This window comes from Gorilla gorilla, chromosome 21, assembly GCF_029281585.2.
Source record: "Gorilla gorilla gorilla isolate KB3781 chromosome 21, NHGRI_mGorGor1-v2.1_pri, whole genome shotgun sequence".
NCBI lineage: Eukaryota > Metazoa > Chordata > Mammalia > Primates > Hominidae > Gorilla > Gorilla gorilla.
This window is the reverse complement of record NC_073245.2, coordinates 62,434,918-62,443,953: the sequence shown is the minus strand read 5'-3', so window position 1 is coordinate 62,443,953 and position 9,036 is coordinate 62,434,918. Positions and strand designations below refer to the sequence as shown.

At 51.1% G+C, this 9,036-nt stretch overlaps 1 long non-coding RNA gene across 5 annotated transcripts; it reads right to left on the bottom strand.

Annotated features, from left to right (window-relative positions):
• Window positions 1-3,275: 3,275 nt before the first annotated feature.
• Window positions 3,276-8,613, bottom strand: LOC109024426 (uncharacterized). Of its 5 annotated transcripts, none has more exons than XR_010132358.1 (3): window positions 8,467-8,613; window positions 7,242-7,336; window positions 3,276-4,008 (listed from the first exon to the last, which is right to left on the bottom strand). It is a non-coding gene; the product is annotated as an uncharacterized lncRNA (long non-coding RNA). The 5 variants fall into 5 exon arrangements; XR_010132357.1 differs by lacking the exon at window positions 8,467-8,613 and adding an exon at window positions 7,930-8,389; XR_002003931.3 differs by lacking the exon at window positions 8,467-8,613 and adding an exon at window positions 7,472-7,909.
• Between the last annotated feature and the right edge of the window lie 423 nt (window positions 8,614-9,036).

Genomic DNA, 9,036 nt, shown 5'->3' with positions numbered 1-9,036 from the left:
TGCGCCACTGCACTCCAGCCTGGGCAACAGAACAAGACCCTGTCTCAAAAAAAAAAAACCTCAATTCACCATGGGGCCTAGCATGGTGGCTCACGCCTATAATCCCAGCACTTTGAGAGGCCAAAGCAGGAGGATCACTTGAGGCCAGGAGTTCAAGACAAGCCGGTCAACATAGCGAGACCCTCGTCTATACAAACAAATCCAAAATTAGCCAGGTATGGTGGTACGCATCTGCAGTCCCAGACATTCAGGAGATTGAGGCAGGAGGATCTCTTGGGCCCGAGAGGTCAAGGCTGCAGTGAGCCATGACTGTGTCACTGCAGTCCAGCCTGGGTGACGGAGCAAGACCTTGTCTCTAAAAAGAAAAAAAAAAAAAAATGTTTGCCATGGACACGTATGACCTTATGATTGGTTGGGTCCAGAATGTTGCCCGGTCCTGCTTCCACACCTTGGTTGTGCTGTTCCCCTGCCTGTAACAGTCTTCCTTTCCATCCCCAGCTGTCGAGATGCCCAGGGAAACGTTCCCTGAATGCCCAAGTCCGTTACTCTCCCCTCCTCCTGGCTCCAGCTGGACTTCAGGCCTCTGGGCCTCACTCCATCCACCCTACTGGAGTTAGTGTTGTGTAGTCTCCCTCTCCTGGGAACCCCTCTAGGGTCTGCCCAATCTTGGTCATCTCTGTCCACACACACATACAGTGGAATCATGCAGGTGCTGAGTAGGTGCTCAGTGACTTGAGGGCCCAAACCAGGAAAATACACATTTGCCCAACTCACTTTCCCCACCCCACCCCCACGCCCCGTCACAGGCATCATGGGTTGCGCTGCCTAGAATGGCCACAAGGTGGCGCGGGAGCCCCGCCTCCGATCTCTGCAACCTCTGTCTGAACTGCGAAACAGCTTCAGGTTGGGGTGCCTGAGGGCCAGAGACCCCCGGGAGAGGGGGCCTCAAGCCCAGCTTTAAAGAGAGAGCTTACAGGCCGGGCGCGGTGGCTCACGCCTGTAATCCTAGCATTTTGGGAGGCCCAGGCGGGCAGATCACCTGAGGTCAGGAGTTTGAGACCAGCCTGACCAACATGGTGAAACCCCGTCTCTACTAAAAATACAAAATACAAAAATACTAAAAATACAAAAATTAGCCCGGTGTGGTGGTGCATGCCTATAATCCCAGCTACTCAGGAGGCTGAGGCAGGAGAATCGCTTGAACCCGGGAGGCGGAGGTTGCGGTGAGCCGAGATCGCACCATTGCACTCCAGCCTGGGCAAAAAGAGTGAAACTCGGTCTCAAAAAAAAAAAAAAAAAAAAAAGAGAAAGCTTACTGCCTACTCCCCTCCTCAAATTCAAAATTTACTTCCTTTCCTCTTCAAGTAAATGGACTTTAATTATAGGCGTGCCAGCACTGATAGCTGCAGCAATCTCTGAAATCTTGTGTGAGTGAAAGATGCCAGACGCCAAGAACCTCCTGTGTGATCCCATCTGTTTAGAGCTCTAGAACAGGCAGAACTCACCCATGAGGAAAATATCAGCACGGTGGTTGCCAGTTGGGGGAGAGCACAACTGGGGAGGGGACAAGGGTGCTCGCTGGGGTGATGGTGTGTGTTTCGTGTGAGTTTCCTAAGGCTGCCATGGTAAGATACCACAAACCCAAAACAACAGAAATTTGTTCTCCCCTGAAACCAGGGTCCTGCTCCCTCTGGAGGCTCTGGGGAAGAATCCCTCCTTGCCTCTTCCATGGTGCTTGCCCGCCATCCACCATGTTCCTTGGCTCTAGCTGCCTCACCCCAATCTCTGCCTTCATCTTCCAACGGCCTTCTTCCAGTGCCTTCTTCCCTCTGTGTGTGTTCACCTCCAAATCTCCCTCTCCTTTCTCTTATATAAACACCAGTCATTGGATTTAGAGCCCCCCCTAATCCAGAATGATCTCATCTTAAGTTGGGTTACATCTGCAAGCCCCTATTTCCAAATAAGGTCACATTCACAGGTCCCAGGGGTTAGGACTTGAACATATCTTCTTGGGGGACACAATTCAACCCACTGCATGTTTAACATCTTGGAGGGAGTTTGGGCAGTGCAGGTGGATGCATTTGTCAAAAGTAATCAAAAGCGGCTGGGCGCAGTGGCTGACCCCTGTAATCCCAGCACTTTGGGAGGCTGGGGCGGGTGAATCACTTGAGGTCAGGAGCTCAAGACCAGCCTGGCCAACATGGTGAAACCCCATCTCTACTAAAAATACACAAATTAGCCTGGTGCAGTGGCGGGCGCCTGTAATCCCAACTGCTCAGGAGGCTGAGGCAGAAGAATTGTTTGAACCCTGGAGGCAGAGGTTGCAGTGAGCAGAGATCGCAACACTGCACTCAGCCTTGGTGACAGAGCAAAACTCCATCTCAAAAAAATAATAATAATAATCAAAAGTACACCTAAAGGTGCAGTTCACCAAATGTAAGCTTTACAGACAGAGAAACAAATATTGGACTCTAGTTAATGACATGCACACTGACATCTTGACATGCACACTGACATCTTGAGGGGTATCTGCAGCTTACCCAATTAAATGTTAAAAAAAAAAAAAAAACAAGCCAGCCATGGTGACTGCCACCTGTAATCCCAGCACTTTGGGAGGCCAAGGCAGGTGGATCACTTGAGGTCAGGAGTTCGAGACCAGCCTGGCGAACATGGTGAAACTCCGTCTCTACTAAAAATTAGCTGAATGTGGTGGCACACGCCTGTAATCCCAGTTACTTGTGAGGCTGAGGTAGGAGAATTGCTTGAACCTGGGAGAGGGATGTTGCAGTGAACTGAGATCGTGCCACTGCACTCCAGCCTGGGTGACAGAGTGAAACTCCATCTCAAAAAAATAAATGAAATAAATAAATAAATAAATAAATAAATAAATAAATATAAAAATAAAACAGATTAATGAATAAACAGAGGTAGAGCCCCACCAATGCCACTTTTGAGAATCTATCCTGAGGAGCTCATCATGAAAATAACTCAAGCCTGCTCCTCACCACACATTCATTTAGGCTTTTCTTTAGATAAGATCTCTGTAGCCCAGGCTCAAGTACATCAGCACCATCACAGCTCACTGCAGCCTCAACACCCCCAGACTCAGGTGCCCTTCCCTCCTCTGCCTCCCAAGTAGCTGGGACCACAGGCACGCACCACCATGCCAGGCTAATTTTTTTTTTTTTTTTTTTGGAGACAGGGTCTGTCACTCTGTCACCCAGGCTAGAGTGCAGTGGCACAGTCACAGCTCACTGCAATCTCAGCCTCCCCAGGCTCAAGCAATCCTCACATTTCAGCCTCCCAAGTAGCTGGGACTACAGGCACACACCACCACACCTGGCTAATTTTTTTGCATTTTGTAGAGACAGGATTTTGCCATGTTTCCCAGGCTGGTCTCAAACTCCTGGGCTCAAGCGATCTGCCTACCTCGGCTTCCCAAAATGCTGAGAAGCCACTGTGCCCGGCCTAGTCATTTAAACATTTTAATGATGAAAACTATGGAAACCAACTCAGTGCTCAGCTTTGCCACCCCCACTGGAGCACCTGGGGACTCAGCCTGAGGCTGTGGGAGGCATCAGGTGCGGGAAGCGTCTGAAATGAAGGGAAAGGTTGAACGTGGTCGCGTTTGCTTTATTACAGAAAGAATTATTCCAGCTTTCATCCAGTTCTCAGGGCCAGGCCGGTAACCCCCACAGAGGTGAAGGCCCCTGGTCAGCTGGGTGCTGGGTGCCCACCGGGTGCTGACATGCGTACTCAGACCCCTCAAGAGGAAAGGGTGGCCTCCTTCACCAGGAAGCCGGCGCTGGTCCCGGCCCTGTCGCCGGGAACGTGAGCAACTGGGCCTCTTTTTCCTGGGCATTTATGCTGTGCCAGGCACTGCCCGAGGGGGTCGTATTTCTTCATATATTTATTCCCTTCTCTTCTGGTACCTGCCATCCACCTCTTCTCACCCCAACTCAAAGGCAGCCATTCTGTCACTTTGTGTCTTTTTGCTGGAATGTGTCCCTGCAAAACACATGTGGCTACTTTGTGGCATGAACACTTGCGTGAAGGGTTTTGTAGCTGTGGCTCATCCACGGTCCTTTCTATGAGCAGTCCCCAGTCTCAGCCGCCCAGTCCCTGGGGTAGACACGCAAGTGACCCCCAACTTGCCCCACCACAGATAAGGTGAGCTGCCACCTCCTTGCACCCTCTAGGGCTGGTGCGAGGATGTCTCTGGGACTTTGGCTTGGGAGTAGGTTGTAGGGGATGGGGGGACTAAGTTGACTAAGTGCCAGGTGCTCTACAGAAAGGCTGTCCCGTCTCCACTCACACCAGCTGTGCCCAAGGGTTTTATATCCCGTATCTTCCACCACCGCTTGGTACTATTCACCTTTTTTTTTTTTTTTTTTTTCTTTTTGAGACAGGGTCTTGCTCTGTCGCCTAGGCTGGAGTGCGGTGGCGCAATCTCAGCTCACTGCAACCTCCACCTCCTAGATTCAAGCAATTCTCGTGCCTCAGCCTCCCGAGTAGCTGGGACTACAAGTGCCTACCACCATGCCTGGCTAATTTTTGTATTTTTAGTAGACACGGGGTTTCTCCATGTTGGCCAGGCTGGTCTCGAACTCCTGACCTCAGGTGATCTACCTGCCTTGGCCTCCCAAAGTGCTGGGATTTCAGGTGTGCACCAACACACCTGGCACTATTCACCTTTTAAATGATTTTTTTTTAAATTTTGAAATACTTTCAGACTTAGAGAAAAGTTACAAATACTTCAAATATTTCTCAAATGTTTTCATTTTACTACATTTGATGTATCATATTCTCCTTCTTTCTCTCTCTCTCTCTCCCCCCACAGACACACACACACACACGTGTCGTTTTTTGTTTGTTTGCTTTTTGAGACAGGGTCTCTCTGTCACCTTTTTAATTAGCCAGGCGTGGTGTTGCACATCTGTAGTCCCAGCTACTCAGGAGGCTGAGGTGGGAGGATCGCTTGAATCCAGGAGTTCGAGGCTGTAGTGAGCAGGTATCATGCCACTGCGCTCCCTCCTGGGCAACAGAGCAAGACGCCATCTCCAAAGAAAAAAAAAAAGAAAAAAAAAAAAAAAAAAAGATATCTGCAGTTGGGCATGGTGGCTCATGCCTGTAATCCCAGCACTTTGAGAGGCCAAGGCGGGTGGATCATGAGGCCAGGAGTTCAAGACCAGCCTGGCCAACATGGTGAAACCCTGTCTCTACTAAAAATACAAAAATTAGCCGGGCGTGGTGGTGGGCGCCTGTAATCCCAGCTACTCGGGAGGCGGAGACAGGGGAATCGCTTGAACCCGGGAGGCAGAGGTTGCCGTGAGCCGAAATTGTGCCGCTGTACTCCAGCTTGGACAACAGAGCAAGACCCTGTGTCAATAAATAAATAAATAAATAAATAATGTGAACTGTTAGTGTGAGTTACATATTTAATTTAAAATTTTCTAGACTGACCAGCCTGTGCAACATAGTGAGACGCCATCTCTACGAAAAAATTTAAAAATTAACTGGACATAGTGGTGCCTGCCTGTAGTCTCAGATACTTGGGAGGTGAGGCAGGAGGACTGCTTGAGCCCAGGAGTTCAAGGCTCCAGTGAGCTATGACTGCACTCCAGCCTGGGTGACAGAGCAAGACCTTGTCTCTAAAAATAAATATTTTCTTTTTTGAGACAGTTTTGCTCTTGTTGCCCAGGCTGGAGTGCAATGACACTATCAGCTTATCGCAACCTCCGTCTCCCGGGTTCAAGCGATTCTCCTGTCTCAGCCTCCCGAGTAGCTGGGATTACAGGCATGCACCACCACACCTGGCTAATTTTGTATTTTTAGTAGAGGCGGGGTTTCTCCATGTTGGTCAGGCTGGTCTCAAACTCTCGACCTCAGGTGATCCATCCACCTCAGCCTCCCAAAGTGCTGGGATTACAGGCGTGAGCCACCGCACCCGGCTTCTTTTTTTTTTTTTTTTTTTTTTTTGAGACAGAGTCTCACTCTGTCGCCCAGGCTGGAATGCAGTGGTGCTATCTCTGCTCACTGCAACCTTCACCTCCCAGGTTCAAGCGATTCTCCTGACGCAGTCTCCTGAGTAGCTGGGATTACAGGCGCCCGCCACCACGCCTGGCTAATTTTTTTTTTATTTTTAATAGAGACAGTGTTACACCATTTTGGCCAGGCTGGTCTCGAACTCATGACCCCAGGTATTCCACCTGCCTCAGCTTCCCGAAGTGCTGGGATTACAAACATGAGCCACTGCACCCCACCAAGGGTTGTAGTTCTTAAAGTCTTTCTTTATCAGGCATATAAGCATGAGACCCCTCTCTTCATGGTCTTCCTCTATTTATGAAGGTTTTCTTAACATTAGTGACACCAGGCCAGGCGCGGTGGCTCACGTTTGTAATCCCAGCACTTTGGGAGGCCGAGGAGGGCGGATTACGAGGTCAGGAGATCGAGACCACGATGAAACCCCGTCTTTACTAAAAATGCAAAAAATTAGCTGGGCGTGGTGGCGGGTGCCTGCAGTCCCAGCTACTCCGAGAGGCTGAGGCAGGAGAATGGTGCGAAGCTGGGAGGCGGAGCTTGCGGTGAGCCGAGATCGCACCACTGCACTCCAGCCTGGGCAATAGAGCGAGACTCCATCTCAAAAAAAAAAAAAAAAAATTAGTGACACCATTTTGATTCTGACAACTGTCACACTTTTTTTTATTGTGGTAAAATATTTAACAGAATATTTATATTTTTCTCCATTATTAAGTGTACAATTCAATGGCATTAAATGCATTCACACTAGGCACAGTGGCTCACACCTGTAATCCCAGCACTTTGGGAGGCCAAGGCGGGAGAATTACTTGAGCCCAAGTGTTCAAGACCAGCCTGGGCAACATAGCGATACCCCCATCTCTACAAAAAAATACAAGAAAAATCAGCCAGGCGTGGTGGCACGCACCTGTAGTCCCAGCTACTCGGGAGGCTGAGGTGAGAAAATCACTTGAGCACGGGAGGTCGAAGCTGCAGTGAGCTAGGATTGCACCACTGCAGTCCAGCCTGGGCAACGTAAGACCTTGTCACAAAAGAAAAGAAAAAAAAAAATTCACAATGCTGTATACTCGTCATAACTCTCTGTATCCAAAATTTTTCCATCATCCCCAACACAAACTCTGTCCTCATTCAACAATTCCCCCCTCTCTCCAGGTAATCTCTATTCTATTTTCCATCTCTCAGAATCTGCCCATCCCAGGTACCTCATACAACATTGTCCTTCTGTGTCTGGCTTCTTTCACTGAGCACAATGTTTTCCAGGTCCACAGGTGTTGTGGTCTGTGTTGGAATTTTCTTCCTGGGACAAAACAAGGCCTGACTGACTCCAGGGCTGCCCCCGATCCCCCACGCCCACCTGCCTGTCCCCTCCGCAGGCCTCAGTGCTTCTGTCTGTAGGGAAGGGAAGGGCTGGGCGGCCTGCTGGGCTAGTCACCTGCCACCTTGCCGTCAGCGCCTTCCCTCGCGTTAATCACTGTTCAGCCAGAAAACCGAAACCCCTGAACGCCCCAACAGGGACTCTCCCACAGGGAACGGGTTACAGAGACGACGGTGGAGGCAGAGGCCGAACGGGATGGGGAGGACGCTCCGAGAAAGAAATCGCAGCCGCAGAGAGCCACTGCCACCTCTACGCTGGAGGGGCTGGTAAGGTTGCTGTAGCCCAGGGCCTGCGTCACTCCGCAAAGCTGGAGGCACAGGGGCCTGTCCCGGGGCGCTCCCCGACCGGGGCCTCCGGTTGGCCAATAGGAACTCACCGGACGCGAGCCTGGGAAAGGCGCCGCAGGGTCAGCTCTGGGATACACAGAGCAGAGCTGCAGAGGGCGGAGCTTGGATCGGAAGGCAAAGAGCCCCCGCCCCCGCCCGACAGACCCTCCCTCCCTGGTCAACTCCTACCAGGCAGCCCCCACTGTGGCTCCAGCCCTGGCTTCTCGGACCCAGCTTCCTTCTGTCCCGCTGGCCTAGGGTGGAGCGCCTCCAGCTGTGGCCAATGCTTCACCTGGCCTTTCTGCATCTCTGCTGGTCCGTCCTCTGTGTAAGCAATGCCTGTATTCCATCCCTTCTGTCTGAAATGCCTAGGGTGGTCTCCCTCTTCCAGACTGGCCCCCAGTGAGACACCAGTGGTGCTGTCGTTTACAGAGTGGCCACAGTGCTACCACGGGAGGTTAGTGGATGGCTGAGTCATGAACCAGAAAGGAGGGCAGAAGTGAGGTGAGATGGGTCCCCAAGGCAGGTCCACTCCGTGGTAAGTGCAGGATCTCAAGGCAGACCCTGAGCTTTACAGAGACGTTGAGTGGCCACAATCAGGCCCCCAGCTCAGCCAGTGGACGGGCTCCATGTGGCACTGGGCCAAAGAAACCAGCCTCCACTGAGGGCCTCCTGTGTGCCCAGCTGTATTCCCACGTCAACCCCATCTCAGTTGGCAGGGCTCACCGTAATAGAGGACTGCAGACTGTGTGGTTTAAACAACAGAGATTGTTGTCAAGGTGTGAGCGGGGCTGGCTTCTCCCGCAGCCCCGCTCCGGGGCTTGTAGATGGCCGCCTTCTTGCTCTGGGCTCACATGGCCCTCCCTCTGTGTCTGTGTCCAAATTTCCTCTTCCTATGAAGACAACGATTATATTGGATTAGGGTCCACCCTAATGACCTCATTTTTACTTAATTACCATTTTTTTTTTTTCAAGAGGGAGCTTCACTCTGTGACCCAGGTTGGAGTGCAGTGGCAGGATCTCGGCTCACTGCAACTCCTGCCTCCCGGGTTCCAGCAATTCTCCTGCCTCAGCCTCCCGGGTAGCTAGGATTACAGATGTTCACCACCATGCCCAGCTAATTTTTGTATTTTTCATAGAGATAGGGTTTCACCATGTTGGCCAGGCTGGTCTTGAATTCCTGACCTCAAGTAATCTGCCCACCTCCACCTCCCAAAGTGCTGGGATTACAGGCGTGAGCCGCTGTGCCTGGCCACTTAATTACCCCTTTAAAGGCCTTATTTCCAAATACAGTAA